Source organism: Ascaphus truei, chromosome 3 (genome assembly GCF_040206685.1).
Source record: "Ascaphus truei isolate aAscTru1 chromosome 3, aAscTru1.hap1, whole genome shotgun sequence".
Taxonomy (NCBI): domain Eukaryota; kingdom Metazoa; phylum Chordata; class Amphibia; order Anura; family Ascaphidae; genus Ascaphus; species Ascaphus truei.
This window is the reverse complement of record NC_134485.1, coordinates 269761361-269785580: the sequence shown is the minus strand read 5'-3', so window position 1 is coordinate 269785580 and position 24220 is coordinate 269761361. Positions and strand designations below refer to the sequence as shown.

Here is a 24220-nt window from a genome sequence, read left to right as displayed (position 1 = left end):
CCTCTCCACTCCCTCTCTCCCCCCCCTCCTCCTCTCTCCCCCCTACCCACTCTCCACCCTTCCCCCCCTCCCCCCCGTTCCCACCCTCCCAACCCCCCTTCCCCCTCCCACTCTCCCCCCTTCCCCCTACCGTACTCACCCCCTTCCCTACTCCACCCCCTTCCCTCCCTCCTCTCCCCCTTCCCTACTAATCCCCCCCTTCCTACTCTCCCCCCCCTTCCCTTCTCTCCCCCCTCCCTCTTTCCCTCCTCTATCCACCCTGCCCCTCATCTCCTTTCCCCCCTTCACTCCATTCCTCCCTCCCTCTCCAACCCTCTCCCTCCCCTCTCCCACCATTCTCTCCCTCCCCCCCTCCCCTCTCTCCCCCTCCATTCTCTCCTCCCCCCCCCTCTCCCCTTCCCTCCTCTCCCCCCCTCCTCCATCCTCTCTCCCCCTTCCCTCCTCTCTCTCTCCAACATCCCTCCTCAACCCCCCCCTTCCACCTCATTCCCCCCTTCCACCTTTCTCCGCTTCCCCCCCCCTCTTCCACCTCTCTCTCCGCTCCCTCCCCTCTTCCACCTCTCTGCGCTCCATCAAGCCGCTGTGAGCGGGGACGTGAGGATACAGATCACAAGAATTAAGCTCGGCAAGCACTGTGCGCTCAGCGCTAGCGTGGACGCAGCCCTAAGAGGTTAGCAATGCAAGGGTTATGAGAACATTTCTAATGCTTCAGCACATTGTACTTACTCTGAATGCTAAACTAGAAGAAGGTAAAGGGCACTGCTGTTTAAATCTAAGTGTAGCCAGGTCACCTGATGGCTACTATTCTGTGCTTGGGCTGGCAGTAAACCCTGGTACAATCAGGGGTTGCCAGTAGTTGGTATGGGGTTTTCCCCCTCCCATTTGTTACTGCACTTGAGTGACAGCTGGAGGTGGTACATCCTGTTGTAGCTGGGACAATGGGGTGCCCGCCTCCTGGCTGTACTTAAGGGCAGGACCGCCCTAAATTTAGGGTTGTCCTTCCCCTCTGAGGAAGGCAGGTCACATAACTGGGAGTCTTTGATTGGATAACAAAACACAACTGTAGACTGAGATTGGAGCCTACCAATGTGCTCTTCCCTCCGGGGGAGAGTGAATGTGGACCATACCTCTGCTAGGATGGCTGCGGGTGCCCTTGGCCTGTAGTGACGGTCCAGGGACCATCATTCAGTGAGAGCTGAGAGTACTGCATTGGGCAGATTCTGCATTGTTTCTGTTACTGCAGAGTATAGTAATAAACCCATTCCTGTTTTGCAATATACCTCCTGCCTGGTGCGTGACCTTACTGGGGGAGAGGTAATATGTTTTTGTACATATTTAAATTTTATTGAATAATAATGAGTACGTTTTGCTACTTGTGTGCTGTTTGTCTTCCATTGTGCCTATGACAATTAATTTCTACTAAGGCTTTCTTATGTTTTGGAACTCTGGTTACAGCACATTTATATTACATTCATTTGAAAGTACAAGTCTTTGTTTACAAAAGAACATTCTGCTTTTACTTTTTCATTAGAGAAACCATTACTTCTACAGTTATGTTTTCAATAACCAACCCAGGTCCTTCAGGAAGAAATCTGTCTCAGAAGGGATTGCTGAAGGGTCAGAGGTTAGCACTAAAACATGCAATTAATTCTCATAGGGGATTAAGGCACTCGTGATCACTTTGAATCAGAAAAATGAAAAGTGAATAAAATTGTTCAAATCCAAGAGTTTAGTTGTCAAAACCAATAAATCTGAAATGTAGGAAGCAAGCACACAGAAAAAAACAAGTACAATAAAGACAAACTCTACAGCAGATATATCTATAAATACGTTCAATAAAATTACACAAATTTGTTTTGCTCATGCTACTAAAGTGGGTTGTGTTAACAGAGAAAGCATCTTGTACATTTCAGTATATCTGGACAAAAAAGACCTATGTTTGCTGGAAATAGTAGTGGTTAAAAGTAAAACTGATCATGACAGGCTCTAGACTCCAGATATCCACTACATGGCCACGCTGCAGCTGCTAAAACAGAGATAAAGTTGCAGGCTGCTCAATATGTAAATTTTGGGAACGTGGGTGTCCGTGTTAGTTTTGTCTGTTAGTATATGTTTTATCTCATCGACAGTCCTATAGATACACACTATGATCTATGTTTATGTTTATTTCCACATATTGTGAGACGACCTTCAAGATATCCCTGAAGGCCCCTTGTTCATCAGGACTGGACGTTCTCTATGGTCAGATTTAATTACCTATAATTTGGACTTATTTTTAGGTGCCGGATTATTTTTTTTGTCATTTGCAGTGCTCCAGCAACCTTCCAGCGGTCTGATGGAGAAGAAATTGGGGATATGAATCCTTGTGAGTGCCTAATCTACCTCAATGACATAACTGTGTTCGGGAGAACTCTCGAAGAACACGAGGAACGTCTCCTGAAGGTGTTGGATAGACTGAGCAAGGAAGGCCTGAAGTTGTCCCTGGACAAGTGCCGGTTCTGTCGCACGTCAGTTACCTATGTGTGGCACATAGTGTCTGCTGTCGGAGTGGCTACCGACCCCGCCAAGGTCGAAGTCGTGGTGAACTGGCCGAGACCCGACAATGTGATGGAGCTAAGATCCTTCCTGGGGTTCTGCGGATACTACCGGCGCTTCGTAGAGGGATACTCTAGTAAAGCCAAGGTCGTCAACAATCTACTAAAGATCTACCCAGAGGAACCTCGGCAGAAGGCCGTTTCTCCACGAACACCCTTTGGCGACAAGTGGACATCTGCCTGCGAAAAGGCCTTCACAGGACTCAAAAAAAAGTCTGACAGAAGCCCCGGTCCTGGCTTACGCCAATCCAGAGAAACCATACTTCCTGCATGTAGATGCCAGTTTCAACGCGCTGGTAGCTGTATTACACCAGAAGTATCCGGCTGGCCTTCTCCCAGTGGTGCAAGTGAGCCAAAGCTTCACTCCCAGCGAGCAAAACTACCCAGTTCACAAACTGGAGTTCCTCACACTCAAGTGGGCAGTAGTCGAAAAACTCCACGACTACCTGTACAGATTCTCCATCGAAGTGAGAACAGACAACAACCCGTTGACATACCGTATTTCCTCGATTCTAAGACGCACCTTTTTTCCCATTTTCACATGTCTGAAATAGGGATGCTTCTTAGAATCGATGTACTAAAAAAAAAAAAACAGATGAGATAATTTCCTTGCTGCAGCTATGTATGGGAGGAAGGGGTGTGATACCAAAGCTCTATACTGATTGGCTGATCCCTGGGTGATGTCATGGCATTTTACACAACTGCTTCTGGGACTTGTAGTTCATCTATCTGTAAATACTGATAATCAGAAACCTCAATGACAGATGCCTGGTGTATACAGTTAAGTTAGAGAAAAAAATTCTACTTATCTTGAGATGGGGTGCAGGCAATATAGAGAATCTGGAATCCGCAGAACTCACCAATATAATGCAAAAAGTTTAATTTATTCAAACTACATAGCAAACCAGGAAAGGATTGGGCAACATTTCAGACCTTACACAGTGCTTTCTCAAGCTGCTTGAGAAAGGACCGTGTGAGATCTCTTCCCTGGAGCAGTCACCCGTTTCACGTGATTGGGATCTATCTGGTACCTAAAGGGAGTTTCTAGCCTAGTCTGAGTGCCACTGTCAGAATCTCTCTGCCCTATTGGTTGCCTGGCAACATGTGGACTGCAGCCCCTGAGGCTGTTGGAACTTGTAGTTTCCTTGCAGCTATACTCCTATGGAAAGGTAAGTGGACAAACAGGGGACCAGGGGGGCCCAGACTATACTCTCCCCCTGATGAACCCCAACATCCCCGGTTGGGAACATTGTAACATATAACCAAACACAAGTTATATAATAAAAATGCATTGCACTCTGTATAATCGTAATACACACTATACTGTATACACTATCAACTCTAAATGAGGTTATACATCTGAGTAAACATCACAATAGTAGAGTGTATCTTAGCCCGAGACCATTGCTGAGCCTCATAGTGGGGTGCCCCAATTGTGACATAGGTTACCCGAGTTGGAGGGTACCTAATTGTTTGGCTTCGGCGAAGCTCTTGTTCCACTCCATCTGGGGAGTAATGTATATAGTCCTGAGGCTCAGCCTTTCCCATTGAGGGTATAAATGTCCCTGAATAGTCTCTCTGGGGCATGAAACACGGGCTTCTAGGATCCAGAGGTTGGCTCGTTGGAGCCGCCCTAGTAGGCATTGTTTTGTCTGGGCCCTTTACCCGTAGCTCCTCCGGAAGGTGCTCCGTAACTTTGGGGTCCCCTTTGAGAGGATCCTTCCATAGGATCGTCTACTGTTTGGGGGGCGGTTTCTTCACCGTCATTTGGATCTTTGGGGGTCTCAGAGATAGTTTAGTTTATAGTCTCTTGGATAACTTCTAATTGTTCCGGCTCTTCGTCCAGTGGTGTAGCCGGTATTTCAGGCTCATCATCTCCCGCTTGTGGAATAGGAAGAAGATGTTACGGTGCCAGACTTTTACCCAGCCATCCGTGTCTTTTATTCGATAGACCGGGAGGCCCGGCATCTGCGATTCGACCTCATAGACACCGTTACCCCAACGGTCAGCGAGTTTATGCTTTCCCGGAATACCTAGGTTTCGGAGAAGCACTGCATCTCCAGGACGGATTTCCTGGTGTCTGAGCTTGTGGTCATATCGCCTTTTATTATTCTTATTGAGCCGAGCAGAGGACTTCTCAGCCAGCTGGTATGCTTGTTGTAGGTTTTTCTTTAACCTCTGCACATATCGGAAGTGCGTTGTGTTGGGTACCCAATCGGTCGATACCCTCAGGCGTACATCCACCGGCAGCCTAGCCTCCCTTCCAAACATAAGGAAGTACGGGGAGAATCCAGTTTACTCATGGTGAGTACAGTTGTACGCATGTACTAAGGATTCCAAGTGTCAGCTCCATTCTGTCTTCTGAGTGCCTTTCAGAGTTCCTAGCATGTCCAACAGTTGAACCGCTCTGGCAAGGCATCTCCTTCTGGATGATATGGAGTCGTCTGAGATTTGGTGATATTCAGCATTTTGAGCAATTCTCGAATCAAAGTGCTCTCAAAATCCCGGCCCTGATCAGAGTGAAGACGGGTTGGAAGACCATAGGGCATAAAGTACCTTTCCCACAGGAATTTTGCTACTGTGATGGCTTTCTGGTCTTTAGTGGGAAAGGCCTGGGCATACTGAGTGTAATGTTCCATGATGACCAACACATTGCATATTCCTCGGGTATTGGACTCAATGTACAGGAAGTCCATGCACACTAAGTCCATAAGGCCTGAACTCTTCAGATGAGCTATGGGCGCTGCTCGGGTCGGAAGAGTCTTGCGCTGGATGCACCTGGAACATCGACGGCAATGCTGTTCCACCACTTCTCGCATCTTCGACCAGAAGAATCGTCTCAGACCAACCCAAAGGTCTTCTCCACACCGATATGTCCATGCTCGTCATGTAAGGACTTCAGCACCATATGCTACAGGTTCCGAGGTAGGACCAATTGTCTTCTATCCGGGTGGTTGTGATATTGTACCACCCGATAGAGTAAACAGTTGTCTATTTCGAACTTGTCCGCCTCCCGCATCAGTAAAGCAACCATGTCACGAGGAGCACGTTTCAGGAGTTCAGGTTTCTTCCTTTGAACGGCTTGACGGATGATGCAAGTTACTGGGTCCCTTAGTTGGTATTCTACCAGATCCTTCCACCATATCATTTTATCGTGGGTTATATTCATCCCCTTTGGATCACAGTAAGCGGTGGGAATTGCTTGCGTCTGGCATCCTAAAGGATCCACTACCCGTAGTTCCGAAAAGGCTATTCGGTCATTGATGATAATGGCAGCCTTACTGCACATAGCTCGCAATCCTGGTCCCGGGATCTCTTCCCATTGATTGTCATCTGGGGTGGCACATAGCCCTAGCCTTCGAGATAGGGCGTCAGCTACAATGTTCAGGGGACCAGGTTTATACATCAGGGTGAAGTTGTAATATGATAATGCTGCCAGCCATCGGTGACCGGAAGCATCCAGCTTGGCGGATGTCAAGATGTAAGTGAGTGGATTATTATACATCCTTACTTCGAAAGTGACTCCGTAGAGGTAATCATGGAGTTTGTCCACGATTGCCCATTTGAGAGCAAGAAACTCTAACTTGTGCATGGGATAGTTTTGTTTGCTGGGAGTCAGACTACGGCTGACATAGGCCACTGGCCGGCGTCCCTCTGGGTGTTTCTGATGTAGGACTGCACCTAGTCCATTGAGACTGGCGTCCACATGCAGAACATAGGGCTGTTCTGGGTCAGCATAGGCAAGAACCCGTGCTTCTGTCAGGCTTTTCTTCAGGCCCAAGAAGGCCCTTCACATTCAGGCGTCCACCTATCGCCGAATGGCTGATGGGCCAAGGTGGCCTTCCGCCCTGTATCTTCGGGGAATAACTTCAGGAGATTGTTGAGGGGCTTGGTCCTATGGGGGTACCCCTCGGCAAAGCGACGGTAGTAACCACAGAAGCCGAGGAATGAGCGTAGCTTCATGACATTCTCTGGGCAAGGCCAGTTCATGACACTTTGGCCGGATCAATGGAGATTCCCTTGGCATTGGCCAGACCAGGGAAGTATCATGCGTTGCCACGGACAGCAGTTATTGAGGTAAGTAGAGATACTCCTCCCACCGCAACCGGTGGGTGTGAACATGGCTGTCTGAGGGGTTTCACAAATTTAGATTACTGAGCAGGGCACCCCAGGTCTGAGATCTCAGCAGTGCCTCCAAATGTAGCCCCCTTTCCCCCCTTGTCTAGGGTGACGACGTGTGATGCTATTACCTGAGTGGCAAACAGGAGGCCTGATCCTCCGACACTGGGAGCCTGGGGTGTGTATAATGAATATACTAACAGCACCTCCACCTGGGAAGGATCCTTACACAGTGGGATAGCCCAGCCCAAGACAATACAGTCAGTAATTGCACACAAGGGCATATGTAACAGTGTTTACTGAACAGTAACTTATAACAACAACTATGCAACATAACATAACACCACATCACAGTATAATGAGCACCCCACCCAGTACCACCAGTGAGTGTCCTATACAGTGTGGATATCATTATATTGGTGTCCTGTAAGGAACAACTCCTGCTCTGCTGGGAGCCATCGCAGGTGGAGGCGCTGCATCTGGTCAGGAGTAACATATACATATCGCCCCAGGCTCTCCGTGGCAGAGGCTCGGGCCCTGCGAGCCAACAGGTTACACACAGCATTAGTAGTCTTCCTGTCTTCTAGGGGAAACAGGGCTACACATATATAACTAATCACATTTAAAAAAATTACAGCATAATATACAGTAGGATACAAGAACATCAATCATGATACTAGCCAGTTTTTATATCCAGTAGCGGTTAGCCATTTTTTCTTATACAAATATAAGCTCGGCATAATAACATATATTCAACATTATTTTAACCTCATAGTTGATTTAGTAAGATAACATTTTAGGTCATAGTAAAAGGATAATATTATAGCATGATTTTGACTGCTACACCTAATCCCTTTTCTGCTTGGTCCCATCACAAATTACATTTTGTGATGCAATGACAAACCTACAAATTGTATACAGAAAAGACAATAAAATCAATTGCACGTCACATTGAGAAAAAATATATTGAATGTAATTATGGGTCATCTTTACTGTTGATACAGTTTCATATTGAAATGACAGATTTCAGCCTAATAATGCTTATTGTAAAAAATAAAATAAAATCTGCTATATATTTTTTGTACAGTATACCTAAAATTAATCAACGTATTTATACCAACTAATAAGAAACTCGCACCCAGACCGACTTGTCCAGATTCCCGATATTAATGTTGTGAAAAGAAAATTAAGGTTCAACATTAACTGTTGATAACCCAATAAAATAACATCATAAGATATGGGTCATAGTACTGTTTGTTTAAGTGCTAAACGTGGTTTCAATTTCAGTTTACTGAAATGTTAGCTTTCTGCATAAAATAAGAGGATCTATTTCTTTTTCTTCTGTACAGTCGTATAATTTTCTCTTGAGAAAAATGTTCTGTGTTGGCTGTGTGACCAGATGCAGTTACATATTAATTCTTTAGAAGTTTCTATAGAATTGTAGGAAACAGGTGAAAAAACAAAAAACACTGAACTTTAAACTCGGGCTCCTTGGGATTGAATGAAGTTGGTTTAAAGGCCACTCTTGACTAAATAGTAATGTTTAACTCATTTGATGCTAGTGCAGCTTTCTTGCACTGCTAGGCAACGCATTGCAGGCTCCTCCCCATCAGCAAGAGTTAAGAACCACCACCGTCTCAGAAGAGACTCGTGGGATTGCATCCTGTTAGCTCTTTAAAGCTTTCATTTTTGCAATGCACTATTTTCTTTATAATACAGACAAGAGCTTCCTGCTTTGCATGACCCTCTGAAAAGTTTATGGTGAAGCACCTTTCTTACATTAGCCGCTGAGGCACCAAGAGAATGACGAGTTGCTTTGAAATCTAAGGGTTATGGTCTCCTCTCAGCAGTTGTTCACTCAGAAACTATGAACTGCAGTCTGTAAAAACAAACAAGAGCATCATAGAGTAAATTGCTTGTAGTCTACTACTAAATTATATTCTTTTGATGGTATTTTTAACATATAAATAGTATGAGGTTTCCTAAAACTGCAATCCCCTATAAAAGTTTTTGATAAGATGGCATGAAATGGAAGCAGTCTTTTAAACGTTCTGCAGTCCTCCATAGGAATTATTTGAGACTGTATGTAATTAAGCAGCAGCCATTTACAGTCTACGGTACCAAATAAAACTACCAAGTACATGCTGTAGAAAGCATTTAAAAGCTTGTTAAAAGACATTAGCATAAAATGTGTTTTTTTTTAAATTGGATGGATTTGCCGTTTAAGTAACAGCATTGTGCAGTGGAAATAACACTGCACATAAAGATAGGGATGTATGCCTAACAAAGTACCAAACGCCTGCTACTTACAACTGTAAATCAGAACAGGCACAAATGCTTTCTGTCCGCTGAAAATATTAAAGCAGCAAGACTCTTGTTGTTTTTTTAAAATAAATTAATTGTGCTGTATTAGATAATACTTATTGCATATTTTTCAAATACATGTTTTTCAACTCAGTGTCTTTTAATGAGTTAATAATGTACTGTGCATCCTTTGGCTGATTGACAACCATTTTGAAAATCACATCCACGTCCTCTTTTGAACCAGGCTCAGACACACCTTTTTGAGCTCTGCCTTTTGGCAACAAAGAATCACAAACAGATCTGTTACAGTGTCCCCAACAGCACATTATCTATTGCCGAGCTGAATGCTGTAACAATAAATGTGTAACATTTAGCAATAAAATGTCACATTGTGCCGCAGTCTGTGAAATGCTACCGTTGCATTGTTAGAAGTCAGACATTTCGATAGCCCTGGGAGGAGGATATTCATCAGCTTAGGTCATTATTTCTCATTAAAGCAACTCACATGCTATATATACAGTACGGTATTATATAAAAAAAAATGCAGCCAGGACCGTGCCCAGAACTATGAGAAGAAGCAAACAAATATAAACCAGTTCTTGAAAGAATAGGAACAGATAAAGGAAACTAGACTGGCCACGCACAAATCACTGTGTTATTACAGCTTTAACTTACAAGGTTTCAAAAGCTCTGTGCGCTATGTCCTCTATAAAGAAAAAAAGAGGGAAAAGTAAGCAAAATAAGCATTTCCCAGCATCTGGGTTAGTTTAGTGCTGGAGCTGCTGCCCTGAATGGCAGTGTTGTGGATTCTAATCCTGTTGGGTCTGATACTGGTATCCCCTTCATCACAAGGGTCTTTAACTGATTGGTTTTAAGGATGTGTGACTCATTTAAATATACTTTGTGTAGACATTAGCATATCTCCCAGAGTGCCTCAGGTAAGTTCCTTTTTGAAGTCCTACTCCTCCTTGAGTAGAAGTGATTTAGCCTTTTGCAGTTTGTGGAGCTATTATGAGACAGTTAGTTTGCAAAAAATGTGATTTTGGGCATTCCTCCCAGATTTGCACTGCCAGCATGAGAACGCTTCAAGAAAAGCCTTTTTCGCACAGTTTGGGCATGCAGAATAGCAAAACATGCAAATTCGCTTCTAAAGTGTACTTTAGAAGAGATTTGTCACAATTCGGGGCTACTAAAATAGCCCCCTAGTAGTAATACTGATGAAGGGGTGGTGACAGGGATAGATATGTGATTAATCTCCTCTACAATACAACAGTACACCTATTTAGTTGCACTCAGAAAGGGTTACCTCCCCATATTATTTATAATATTGCTTTTAATAATGATATACTAAAACTCTTATATCAGAACAAAATAATAACAAATCCCCTTCATTAAAATAATGTAGTTTTCTTAGAGCTATGACCTCACAGGCAGTAATTGAATATAGATTGATATAAATAATAAGTATAACCTCTAGTGAATCCTATAGATGGATATCCAATAAGTGATGGTAAATTGTGTACAGTACATCGAAGTGTTATAAGAAAACAAGACTATAAACTGAAGGTGAGGTTTGTGAAGGGGAGCTGCGTGATTGCTGTGTATGGACAAACAGAGAAATCACTAATATTAGGTTATTATTAAACTAATCAGGAATCAGAGTTGACTAATACGCATGTTTCTGAATCTAGAATAACGTTTTCTTTCTTTTTATACTTTCAACGCCTGGTGTCACTAGAATAAATGTAGTAAGCCTGTCTTCGGTGCCACAGCCACATGTCACCACTGCAGCTAAGGATTAACTCTGTGGGGGGGTTCCCACATAGGAAGCAGGAACCCCTGCAGCTGCATCGCGGCAGACACTGTCCCCAGCGCTGTGGGCTTTAGCTTGTTCATCCGCTGCACCGGGGCAGTAAGTCTTATTTTTATTTTATGGTAGTTAATATATAAAAAAATATTGATTCATAAAAAAAAATTACATTTGTAACCCCTCTACTTTTACCTCTGACATAACTATAGCTGAGGCTCGGGCCTGAGCCCCTCTTAATTACTTACTTGGCCACATGGCAGGAATAAAAAACAGAGTATGAACAGTAAACCAGCACCTTACTGACTGCTACCTTGTGATCCCCAGATGAGGATCACTACACACAGTATACAGGGTAATATACAAATCCCCAATTAACACTGCACGGGTGTGAGTCAGTGTCAGTGGAGTAGTAGTCACCCAATCCTGGGTATGTTGGCACACAGTGGGACCTTGTGGTGTACAGAACCTGTTGCAGGCCTGATCAATAATGGTGCTTCGGTACCACTGCTTTTATAGCCGTTGTGGGTTCCCCCTCCGGCAGCGCTTGGTCTTTCGCTCCCTGGCAGGACCTGTAGCTCTCTCTCCATTTTTAATGTATTCCAGGTAAACAGATGCAGTGTAGGGTTTATCCAGTCCTTATCTAATGAGGATATACAATCCTCACCTTCTCCCATGATAGAATCTCATTTTACACAGGCAAACTGCCAGCTCATAGTAACGGACTGATTAAATCATTAGCCAAACAATTTAGGTGGGGGAATAAAGGAGTTAAAAAAAAAAAAAAACACGCGAAAAGTAAAATATACTTCACTCTATGAGAATTAAATATTATGAAACAAAAAATAAATACATATTTTCCAATTTAATGGATTCTTCATAAGTGGAAGTGCACCGAACAGCTGGCACACTGAGTGAAATAACTCCTCATTAATACATAACATGGGGGGAGTTCCCAGCACTCCAACAAGAATACGATGACAACGACGATTGTCAAAAATAACGTCATTTATATAGCTGAAATTTGGTGGAACAAATATTCAAGTATATACACAGATAATCACGTGAGCTAGTTTATGAGCTAGTTTACACAACAAAAATATATGCAAGACCCAGCTACATCACTACTCATTAATGTTCAGCTATTTGGACTTATTTTAATATCTACACATTTAAAATTAAAAGTTAAAGTAACACCAGTACCAAATTGGTATCTTCAATGTAAGAGAGCCGCTGACAAGAGGGGTGGGGGTGTGTGAGATCTATTGCTTTATGGGGAAGAAATGGCCATATAATAAAGAGCATCTGCTTGCTTCTCATACAGATCTTTTTTTCATTTGATTATTTTTCTCTTTTCAGATCAGTTTGTGTGTGGCCGTGGAGACACACTATAAGAAAGGAGAATGACACTAAAGAAATTAACATACACATATTGGGAAGTCCCAAAGCCATTCTCTCCAGATTACGGTGATCCTTTATGGACTACTGACTGAAGGACCTTCCTCACAAATCTGACCTCACTTAATGAAGAAAAAAAAACCTACAGTTTTATGAAAATATTTAGGGGCGACCAAGTGGCCATCTTGAGCAATAAAAGCCTAGAAACTACTGCCACGGCTCTTGTGGAATGGGCATTATTTGCTCTGTGTGCCCCCTGTATCCACATCTTTATCCACCTGGATATAGTTGAAAGGAAAGCCATGGATCCCTATATCAATACAATCTGATTTTAGTACATCAGAACTTGTGTGATATTGTTTTAAAGTTCCGACTGCATCCAAACTTTTCCTTTTCATTCCTTAGATCTGGACAAAAGGAAGTTATTTCTCGGTTCAGATTAAATTCTGGCACAGTCTTTGTTTTTAACTGAGGAATTGTGCAGATAATAATCTTGCCTGCATGACGAGTAAAGTAGAGAGAGGCACAATACCGGGCTTATAACGCACTCACCTTTCTAGCAGATGCCACATCTGTTGGAAATGCTGATTACAAAGCCGGTCATTTATCTGATAATGCATGTAGCAGTTAAGGGGGCAATCAAAGCAGGCACATTATTATTATTTAAGATAGGATTTAAGCAGTGGTTCTCCGGGGCTGAACCCCCTTAATTTCAGCTCTGGGGACCCCCTGCTTCCAGAGATACCTCCTGAGAGTGCTGGTATCTCTGCTTCTTAAAGCTCCTGCATCACGCAGCCAATAGGAAGCCGCACCGGATGACGTCACAGATCCCTATTAGCCCTCAGGACACGGGAGCTTTGAAAAACGGCCATTACGTGATCCCTGCTGGAGTGCCGGAGCGGGTACCGGCATCACCTACGAAGATAAGTATCTCCAGAAGCAGGGGGTCACAGGAGCTGAAATTAATGGAGTTCATCTAAAGAGATGCCCTGTTCAATCCTACAGTATGTTCCAAAACATTTATAATTGGCCCTTTTGAATTGCCACTTTCAAGAGGTTCCATTGGTAATGGATCTAATACACGATTCAAGTTCCAAGGAGGCAGGCGAGGCTTAAACATGGTTCTTTTTAACAAAACCAAGATAATCATGCATCAGAAGAAATAAATAGAACCGGATATACCCACTGATATATTCCCTATAAAGTTCACAGGGTAGTAGTGGTGGTTCTTACAGGCATATAACCATAGATGAAATAGACCAATAGAGGATAGAAACACCTGGTATCAGCACTGTCATGAATCTCCTGATATTGTGAGTGATTGTCAGCAAGAGGGTATTAAAGGAAAGATCCTAAAGCCACTGTCTGGATTTCCTATAAATAACTACTGTAAGGCACTGGTCAACTCTCATTTATAAAAGTTCTTGAAATGTTCAGGTTATGGGTAGCTAATTTTAAAGTGTCTGTAGTGAGGATTACCCATTAAGACAGGGATCCCAACATGGTGCACGCCATGCCTTTTGTGGGTGCCTGCCACTGACTGGCCAAACAGTTGATAATACGGCATCGAACGCTGACAGTGAGTAGCTCGCTGCAGTGCCACTGACAGCAGGGTGCCACTCTCGTGCAGGTCCAAGGCCCAATTTCCGCATTTGCAAGTGGGACCGGTGCAGCACTGGAGGCTTTCTCCCTAAGGTGTGTGTGTGGGCGCGCGTGCGTATGCGCGTTAATTGGTTGGTCCCCGTCCCTCTCTCCTGAACTCTCAAGTGTAAGCTTGGGCACAAAAATGTTGGGGACCATTGCCCTCAGCTATCCTCAGGTCTTTGTCTCCGAATAGATTGTTCCAATTCTCCCACCACCTACAGCTTTGTCTTGTTTGCAATGACAGACTGATCCTTTGAAGTATGGTTTTGCAGAGGTATCAAATTGGGAACCTCCCTAAATATACTATATACATAGCCCATGTTAGTCTCCCAAGTACAGAGAGATAACAAATGACACAGATAAAACACAGACAATAATTCCCTGGCGCAATATCAGATAATAAACCTGACGAATCGGAGTAGTCCCATGAATCAAAAGATGGTATAAAGAAGATCCACAGTCCACAATGTCCCGTTCTTTTACACAGAATGCTGGTCTGAAAATACAAATAAAACAACCATTGCGCAGTACCCTATGGTCAGTAATCCAAGACCCCACCGTTGCTATCTACTTACTTAAAAATAGATAAGAATGGGCCTCAAAAGGTTTCTTTAAGTCCCCCCACGATTGGCTCCGACTGATTCCTGCTGCTGGTATCACGCTTTACACTTCCAGCATCAGCATCACCATACCGATTGGGAACAGAAAGGGGCACCAATAGTATAGCACTATAACATTTATTGTTAAAAAATGACAAGCATAAAAACATGCACTCACATGCGAGAATGCCCTATGCGTGTCCTACAACGTGCCGTCCGCTTCACATGGGAGGATGTCGAGGGATTGCAGGGGGAGGCTGGAGCCGGCGTGATTCCCAGTTTCGTGGCCGCGACTCGGAGCGCCTAGTCCCTCCTCCGATGACGTTCCCCGTCAATCAACCTCCTTTCCTTCCACAGGGTCTGCACGTTGCAGCACGTTCAACAAGCTCCACCCTACGCGCGTTTCGTGACTCTTGCCCCTTGCTCTGACTTTCCCCTGAAGAAGTGACGTCAGAGTCACGAAACGCGCGTAGGGTGGAGCTTGTTGAACGTGCTGCAACGTGCAGACCCTGTGGAAGGAAAGGAGGTTGATTGACGGGGAACGTCATCGGAGGAGGGACTAGGCGCTCCGAGTCGCGGCCACGAAGCGGGGACCCACGCCGGCTCCAGCCTCCCCCTGCAATCCCTCGACATCCTCCCATGTGAAGCGGACGGCACGTTGTAGGACACGCATAGGGCATTCTCGCATGTGAGTGCATGTTTTTATGCTTGTCATTTTTTAACAATAAATGTTATAGTGCTATACTATTGGTGCCCCTTTCTGTTCCCAATCGGTATGGTGATGCTGATGCTGGAAGTGTAAAGCGTGATACCAGCAGCAGGAATCAGTCGGAGCCAATCGTGGGGGGACTTAAAGAAACCTTTTGAGGCCCATTCTTATCTATTTTTAAGTAAGTAGATAGCAACGGTGGGGTCTTGGATTACTGACCATAGGGTACTGCGCAATGGTTGTTTTATTTGTATTTTCAGACCAGCATTCTGTGTAAAAGAACGGGACATTGTGGACTGTGGATCTTCTTTATACCATCTTTTGATTCATGGGACTACTCCGATTCGTCAGGTTTATTATCTGATATTGCGCCAGGGAATTATTGTCTGTGTTTTATCTGTGTCATTTGTTATCTCTCTGTGTATGGTATACAGCCCTTGTGGATAGGGTTGTTATATTCCCAAGGCAGCCATTCCCCAAACCTGCCACAACAGGCTGTGAGGAATTCACATTAGGTTTTTCCTTATAGGGGACACTTTAAATATTCAATTTATTCTTGTAAAGCACCTGGTTATTTTAGTTAATATTTAGGTATAGTTTTATAGGTTTGAGCGCTGATCACATGCTTTTAGTTTAAAGTCTCCCAAGTAGGTTTGTGCAATCCTCTAGCAATGGCATTCTTTCCAAACAGCCTGTAGCCGTCTTGCATCCTTCTCTATTCAAATAGCACTATCTATTCGATGAAATCCTGGTATTTGTCCTCAAAACCTATTTTTTTTAAAATCAAATTACAACCCAGTCATAATCCCCAAGTATCTGTAAGGCTTCATCCACATGAAAAATAACCCGTGCCTTTGAACTTGTGCAATTTAGAAACATATCCAGATAGGGCATAATAAAGATACCCTGTTGTCAATACGGATAACATCTTTGCAAAGGTTCTTGAAGCTGTTGTTAAATCGAATGAAAGGGCTGTAAAAGGGAAATACTTGCCCATAACAGAGAAAGGCAGAAATGTATGGTGAAATCTTATTGGGATCTGCAAATATGCATCCATGAGCTTCGACAAGATCATTTGGCAAACTTGACACCAAGAAAATTCTAGTCCGGATTTTTTTAAATGAATTATTTTGCATAGTCCTGCTCTAAAATCTGTGTAGCCCCCTGTAAACAGCACAGGCTATACATATCTTTCTCCTACTGAGGTAAGTCCTGTTAAGGGCAGGCACCAGTAGTAATCATGGGTTTTCCCCCCTTCAAGCCCTGCCCTGAGTGATAGATGCAGGCCCCTGACTCTGCTGCAGGCATGAGACAGAGGGGAGGTCCTGCTGACATCATGAGGGGTGGGGCTGAGACTATTTAGCAGCCCATTCCTGTAAGTGACAGTTAGTCTACTTGGGGAGTCTATCCGAGTCTGTCCTGGGAGTTGGAAGAGAGCGGAGTAGGTCGAGATCTCTCCTGGGAGCAGGAGAGACACTAAGAGGACTCTGGCCTATGATAGTCAGCGAGTGAGCAAAGCTCCGGTGGAACCAATGCACCTCACCCTGATGAGGGGGTGATGGGGAGGATCTACCCCCACCCAGAGGGGACCCTCTGAGGTGGGCACTGGGTATTGAGGCCCCTCACAGACCATCCTGTGGAGTACCTCTTGGAGGGAAGGAGAAGAGAGGAGAAAGGCTGTACACCTTGGGATCTCTGTGTGTGCTGCTACTGCTATTGCTGTTGCAGCTGTATGCTGCATGGCTGCTGTGTGTCATCTAGATACAATAAAGAGAGACATTGCTGATCTTACTAAAGACTGTTGTGTGATTCTGGAGCATCCACCCAGGGACCAGGGGTCACTTCTTCTATGCGGGTCCTACCCCATACCCTGGGAAGGTATAGAGGATGGAGGCGCTGCACCACCACTAAAAGAATGAGGCAACTACCCCAGAAGCCTGGTCCTGTCTCCCCAACAACATCGCGGGAAGCTCAGGCCCTCCTGTTACCGGCAGGTATGCACCACTCGAGCATATGTAACCAGCCCTCACACACCCTAGATATAGCATCTGTGTCTGGGGGGGGGGGACAAGGGTTACATCTGTAAAACCTACGAACCTGTCGTAATCTGGACCCAATGCTCACTAACCTTAGTTATTCTCACTTCTCCTGTTAATTTGTTTTAGCAGAGTGGGCTCTTCCATTAGACAAAACAGGCAGCCGCTAGTGCCCCGCAGTTTAATGGGCCCCGCACAGGCTCCCAGGTTTATGGCTGAGCTTGCTTGTTGAAGATGCACAAACTAGTTTCAAACCACTTTGCTGACAATGTTTTGAAGAAAAATAATAAAATCACCATTTTGTGAGTTTTTTATTTTTATTTTCTTTCGTGCGCTCTAACACATCTCCGATCTCACCTTCTTCCTCCAAAGATGAAATCTGTTCTTCTGATGATGATACAATTCTTAAGAAAGATTCTTGCAGACGCACCGAAATATGCAATTAGCATACTGGAATTCGAGTTGGAACCCCTGGGAACCAAAACGTTGGCTGCTTTCACTATGCTGTGATTTTCAATAAACTTTTTATAAAAAGTACCTTTGTACATGCACGCAACACCTCAGGTGGATTACAGTTTAGATTTGAGTGCTGCTTGTTTAAACCTGTTGTTTAAGCTTCAAGTGGTCAGCATTGACGTACCCCCAGCTGGAAGAAGCTAACTCTCTTAATGTGTTGGTGGTCATGGGGCACGTAAAAGAAAGATGCATTTGTTATGACACTTTTTTTTATCATTGAATATATACGTTTTAATTTCTTTGAGGTACCAACTCTCCAAGTTCATAATATAGGGCAAGTAAAGCTGGTGCTAGTTAGAATGAGTGCATGGATCACAGTCACCAAAGGACATTTAATTACATTTTAATGATAACTGAAAGACAAGGATGTTGGGTGTTTTTTGAAAAAAAAAAAGGCTCTAAAGGAGGTCAGTTCTACTATATACATGGCAGTGCTCGGTCTTTCCAGGGTAGGTGCTGGCTGGGTAAGGATACTTGAATATGACAAAGATGGGCGCCAGGACATTTTATAAACAAAAAGGTGCTTTATTGGACATCCATCAATAATACTTCCCAGACATTGACATATTGGTTACTGCACAGAAACTGCCTTTGTGAATACCTATAAATACTGCTTGTGAACCTTAAATAAATTAGAAATGAAGAAAAAGAACTGCTTTGTGTCTGAAATCTTCATTTCTCCGAGCGCTCGTTGTGTCTGTTTGCAGAGACCTTGTGAACTCAGGGCAATGGCCAAATTCTCCTCAAGTTGAGTATGTTTGTGCAGTGCTGACAAATTATCTCTGCAGGATCTCCTGATGCTTCCAGCCACAAATTTTGCTCCGCGCGTGTTCCGGCTTGAACACGCGCTACGTGATGACGTAATGTCTTTACGTATTGACGTTGTCCTGACGCGTTTCGTCGCACGCGGGCGACTTTCTCAAAGGCAGTATAGAGGATAAATTAAATAGGAAGCTGGTAGACTCCTCTATACTGCCTTTGAGAAAGTCGCCCGTGTGCGACGAAACGTGCCAGGACTACGTCAATACGTAAAGACATTACGTCATCACGCAGCGCGTGTGTACAAGCCGGAACACGCGCAGAGCAAAATTTCTGGCTGGAAACATCAGGAGATCCTGCTGAGGTTCCGTACAGATTGTTTGGAGGACTTGCAGCAGTGACCTTTGACCTTCCGGATCCCCCCCCCCCCCTAGGCACTGTCGAGCGAGAATTGGGTCGCGGACCACAAGTTTAGACCCTGGCTTGGCGGTGACAATATATATGATCACAATTGCCTGTATTTTAAAAACCCTTGTGAGTGATATTCTTTCCCCCCCCATCCTTTTCCCAGAATAAATTTACAATTTTACGCTATGGGGAGTGCGCTCGCTCTCTTTTTTTTTTTTTCTCTCTCTCTCTCTCTCATTTATTTTTAATCTTGCTTTAAGTATCTTATATATATTATTACACTGTATGTTGTATGCACAAATCTGGGCCAAGCTAAACATAGAAAATCTATAAATACAACAGGTGTTTGCAAATGTCATGCAGCACAAGAGAACAAACACCAGGAAGCACAAATAGTCTTAAGAATCATTCCAGCACAGGCGGACAAACTATTTCAGCTTGGACAGGAGTTTGATTATTAGATATAGTCATATAACTGGTTTGTACAAGTGCTCACACAGATATGACCAAATAAGTCTACAGATCCAGAATTTTCAAGCCCATTTTAGTAAATGAAAAAATAGTATAAAATGTAAAGACCACTAAATACTGTAGCAAGGTGGAAATAAGGAGATGCAAGGGAGGAATATGTGACAAGAAGCAATAAAGGAGAGAAGCCCAGGGAGAACAGGCTTCAAGAACGCCAAAGAGATGGGCAGGAGGAGATGAGGGTAATATGTATCTTTATGTAACATGTCATTTTTCATTTTACTATAACTATATATACTGTAACAGCAGATTGATTTGCTTACATCAACACAATATTTTTATATTCACGTCTGTTTGTGTTTCTAGGTCAGCGGTGCGCAAGGTGGAGGGGGGGTGGGATTCCTTCCTGAGGTGCAATCCTGAAGAAGGGCTAACACCCAGAAACTGCTCTGTCAATCTGTTGTATATTCAATTAATGATCTAAAACAGCGGTGCGCAAAGTGGGGTGGCGTGGGGTTTACAGAAGACTCCGCACGCTTCCCGAATACATTTAAATTAATGCCAGGGGAGCTGCAGGGCCTTTGTAAACTTCTACTTACCTTGTTTCAGACGCTCCTGGTCACGCGTCACCATGGCAACGCAGCACCGAATGACGCAGTGGGGTCATGTGATGTTGCGTTGCCGTGGCAAAGTCAGAACGTCTGAAGCAAGGTAAGCGGGAGGGGGGAGCGCGAGGAGAGGGGGCCAGACGGCAGGGAAAAAGATTGCGCTCCCCTGTTCTAGATCATGCTTCCCCAAAAGAACGTGAAATGTGTATTTCTAACATTAATAATGCCATGCAATATAATGCATGTGTAACAGCTTTTGTAATGGAGTGCAAGTCTAGGCAGCAAAGATACTGAAAATACAATGTGCCCCTCACCTGAAGGGTGGAAACAAACATGAATAAAAAGGTAGGGAAAAAGACACATGGTATTTCTGTACACACAACTGCTCGCCCCACTGGTAGCTTCAAGTGGATTAAATCCAGCCCCTGACACTACCAACAAATCTACATGACCAGATGAGGAAAATATAGGAAATTGGAGAATAAATATATGTTGAGCAAATGTACAAAAACTAATTTTATTGGTTGCTTGCAAGCCCAGTTCTGCACATGAACATTCAGTCCCAGAGACACTAACTGCGTAGGTGCTGATGAGCATGTGGGTTCTTTACTACTTGGTAATGGGGAGGCCATGCCGAATAAAGTATATAATAAATCGAATCCACTGCAATAACTATTCACCTTCATGAAAGTGTAACGCCTATTATGGGAAACAGCAGTGACGTGCCTGGCCCAGTTGGTCACCCCGTTATAGCTGAATGGTCCTAAGTTCTTTCTCCTAGGGGTAAAGTATTCTTCAGCGCTAAGTCTCGTGGTTCTCTTTATGAACTTTATTCTTTTTAGAGCTTCAGACCAGGTGATTATCAATTGGCTCATACACACAGATAATCTCCAGGAAACTAAAATGATGTATTCCTGTCACAATGTTGGAGTTTACCAATAACCAGCAGATCCTTCTTTATAAACAATGGAAAGTAACCACTTTCCCATAGGTTTATTAACTAAGACAATGATAACAGCAAAATAATAAGCAGGAAGCAATAAATCAGATACACAAATATAAACTCCCTTCTCTGTTACACAGCACTAATAGGGACTAGATCTATAACCCCTCCCAGTCCTTTAGTCCCTAGAGAGATCTCCCAATAGTTGGTGATAAATTGCATTGGGGCCCAACGAAACAATGCTTTACTTGGGCCTATCCAAAGACGCAGAGTCCTTGCCCGGGGCTTCCAGATTCTGAGGCCCTATCTAATGAATGGAGGGAACAGGGCATTGCATTAGTATTCACGTTCCTGTCGCACCATAGAGATGGTGAATATTCCTCAAATGTCTCCGAGATAAAACCTCTGACCCAGCTGGATCTGTACAAAGGAATGTGGCTACCGTGGTTGGAGCAGATACTCTCACCACCAGTCCCTTTGTACCCTATAGGTCAGGGGTGCACAAACGTTTCCCCCTGCGCTCCCCTGCCTGCTCTCCTCTCCCCCGTAGTTAAATGACTCTGCGGGGTCAAGTGACGTCACGTGACCCCGCAGCTTCATTGGTTGCCATGGCGAAACGTTGCCCGAAGCCATGGTAAGGTAATTTACATGCCTTCGAGGAAGCGTGGGACCTCTGTGACCACCGCGGGCCCCCCCCAACAACATCTCGTGCCCCTTTGCGCACCCCTGCTTTGGTTATGGTAGCCAATGTATAGGGGCTATAACTGTGCCCCTTAATTAATTTATTCCTGATATACCGGAGAGGGGGATGGGAGATGGAGTGTGAGAGAGAGGGGGGGGGCCTTGCGCTCGCGTCTGTGCGCGTGACATCACCTGCTTTTTAGCTCCAGCGATCTGTTGCCAGGGTAAATGCGACTGGAAGGCGTCTGGGGCGTGGCCGTGATGTCACGGAGCTGGTTCGCACTCATTGGGCACGTGGACTAAAAAGTAACTGATTCCTCGCGCACTGCGCGCCCCCTCGCACTGTTGCACGTGCAGTCTATGGCTTAAGCAGACATTGTGATCACGCAGCGCAATCTCCCCAACCATAGCCGCAGCCATATACAGAGCGGTTCTATGTGGCAATAGGAGGAGTTATAGGGAAGGGTTATATGGCAATATATTATGTGCTGCCCTTTTAGGGGCTTAAGTGCCACTCTTGCGGCCCTTGTATATCATGTTGCCTACCATTGCCTTAGACCCATTAAGCATGTCAGTGTTAGAAAATAGTAACCAGTTACTTCAGGGTTATGCTGACAATACAGCTGGGCCTACTATGAAGTTACCCTGGGTGGTGTCCAAAGACAGACAATATATAGTGGGACTCACGCCACAGGCGAGTCCCTTACTGGCTCTCACCCGAAGGCCACGCAGGGTCACACCGCCCTGATGACAGAGGGACGATATTAGAGGGAGTAGTTCTAAGTTGTCAGGGGCTCTATATGGAGCCGTACTAGCGCTATAGAGCAGTGGTGCACAAACGGAGGAGCGCACCCCCCAAGGGGGGGTGGGAGTGGTTACAGAGGCCCCGCGCTCTTCTACACAGCATTTAAATTAAAAGCCGGGGGAGGCGTGAGGCCTCTTACTCACCTGCTCTCTGCGGGTCTTCGGTGACGCGTCACCATGGCAACGCGCGTCAAGCAACGTCATTTGACGCCGAGTCATTGGGAGTGGGGGCGCGCAAACGCTGCCGCTCCCGAGCAGGGGGGCGCAGCTCAAGAAGTTTGCACTCCACTGCTATAGAGCTGAGCGCTTCTAACAAAGATCCCACAGGCCTTGCAGTTAAAGGTATAGAACTAATTCAGCCTGGATTTTGGGGTGGGAACAGGTTTAACAGACTCCATCGAAGAGAGACCTTTTGCATCTATAGACTTCAAACCATGTCCCCCCAAGGGCTCAACGCAGATCTTGACCTTGCTGCTTTTGTAGAATTACCCTTTTTAAGCATGAACTCTCTCTCTGATCTTTCATATTTAAAATTTGTAAATGTGATTTTATAGTTCATATTTTATGAAACTGACACGAGGATATATATTTGCATCCACCAATTTATTGTAACAAAAAAAGGAGTTCCCAGCACTCAATGATAGAATAGTCTGATAAGCAAAACAAATATGGAAATTTAATATGAAAACATATCCCATTTGGATATACAAGTGTTAGATGTGGGTCTAGGATACCCGGGCTCAAAAACCAGGATTCTGGGGGACACTTGAGTCCCAGTGTAATTCACCTTGGGGTACCTGCAAATCATGCCTGCACGTCGGGGAGAATTACTGGACCAATGGTAACTTTGTCCCCTGAACTCCTGCAAACAAAAGGAATACATTTCGACCAAAATATCCCACATAAAACTTACACTACCGAAGTTTCATGTCTCTAGGACACTGGGAACACGAAAAGCCTCAAAACAGGTCACTTTTTTACTCTGCTTTAACATTGGCTGGAAATACAGCATGGTCGCAGAGCGCAGATTCCTCACAGACTTACATTGGACTTCTATAGCCCACCCCGTCCTTATGTACAGACGGGTACCCGCAAATTATACACTATTTGCAGGTAACATAACAGTACTACCGGCTACCCCGGTCGGCAACACTTAATACACTTTTTAACCTAGTTGCTCCCTAATATTCACCCTTAATCTCCTGCTCCCAAAGTCCCTGTCTTGCAGTTATTTCCTAACAGGGATCCTTATAATACTTGGCATTCCTAGCTAACGTTCCTGTAGGGCACCGTAAAATGGGAACAGAAATACAGGAGAATACATTAGGGCGCACAACAAGACCCAAGAGCTGACACTTCAGCCCTTGACATATGGTTTCTAGAGGCAGCCAGCCGGGCTTGACTTTTATTGATACAGGCTGACAACCCACTACCATCCCACCTCCCCCTCAAGATGAAGGCTCAAGGACAGTCACCTTATCTGGTGGCTTGCTGAGCCTGAAAATTCTTGAGGTTCCAGCGATAAAACAAAGTCTCTGGCTGGTAAAGTCCTCCAGCATGGTTGAACCCCTTGCACTCTCCATAGTCTGAGTTCAACCGGGCAACTGTCCACTGCAGCAGCACACTCTCCTCCCCCTGCCACACTTGGGGCTGGGGACTTTGACCACTGGGTTCACAAAAGGCTGCAAGGCAGGTCTGGAGAACTTGAAATGCCTGTCCACATTTGGGGAACCAGGCTGCCAGCACCAATGCCCTCTGGTCAGTCACCTTAGTCAGGGGCTCAGTCAGGACACTGTAATGGGTCACGTAATCCCCTTGTGTGT

At 44.7% G+C, this 24220-nt stretch overlaps 1 protein-coding gene across 4 annotated transcripts in view; it reads right to left on the bottom strand.

Annotated features, from left to right (window-relative positions):
• Positions 1–24220, bottom strand: part of GGACT (gamma-glutamylamine cyclotransferase) — a 44099-nt gene that overhangs the window by 8000 nt on the left and 11879 nt on the right. Inside the window, exon 2 of one of the 4 annotated variants that reach the window (XM_075590771.1) lies at positions 8493–8592. The exons of the other annotated variants lie outside the window; for them this stretch is intronic. The gene's annotated coding sequence lies outside the window, so the exon portion shown is untranslated. The remainder of the gene's footprint in view (positions 1–8492; positions 8593–24220) is intronic. 4 annotated transcript variants of the gene reach the window in all.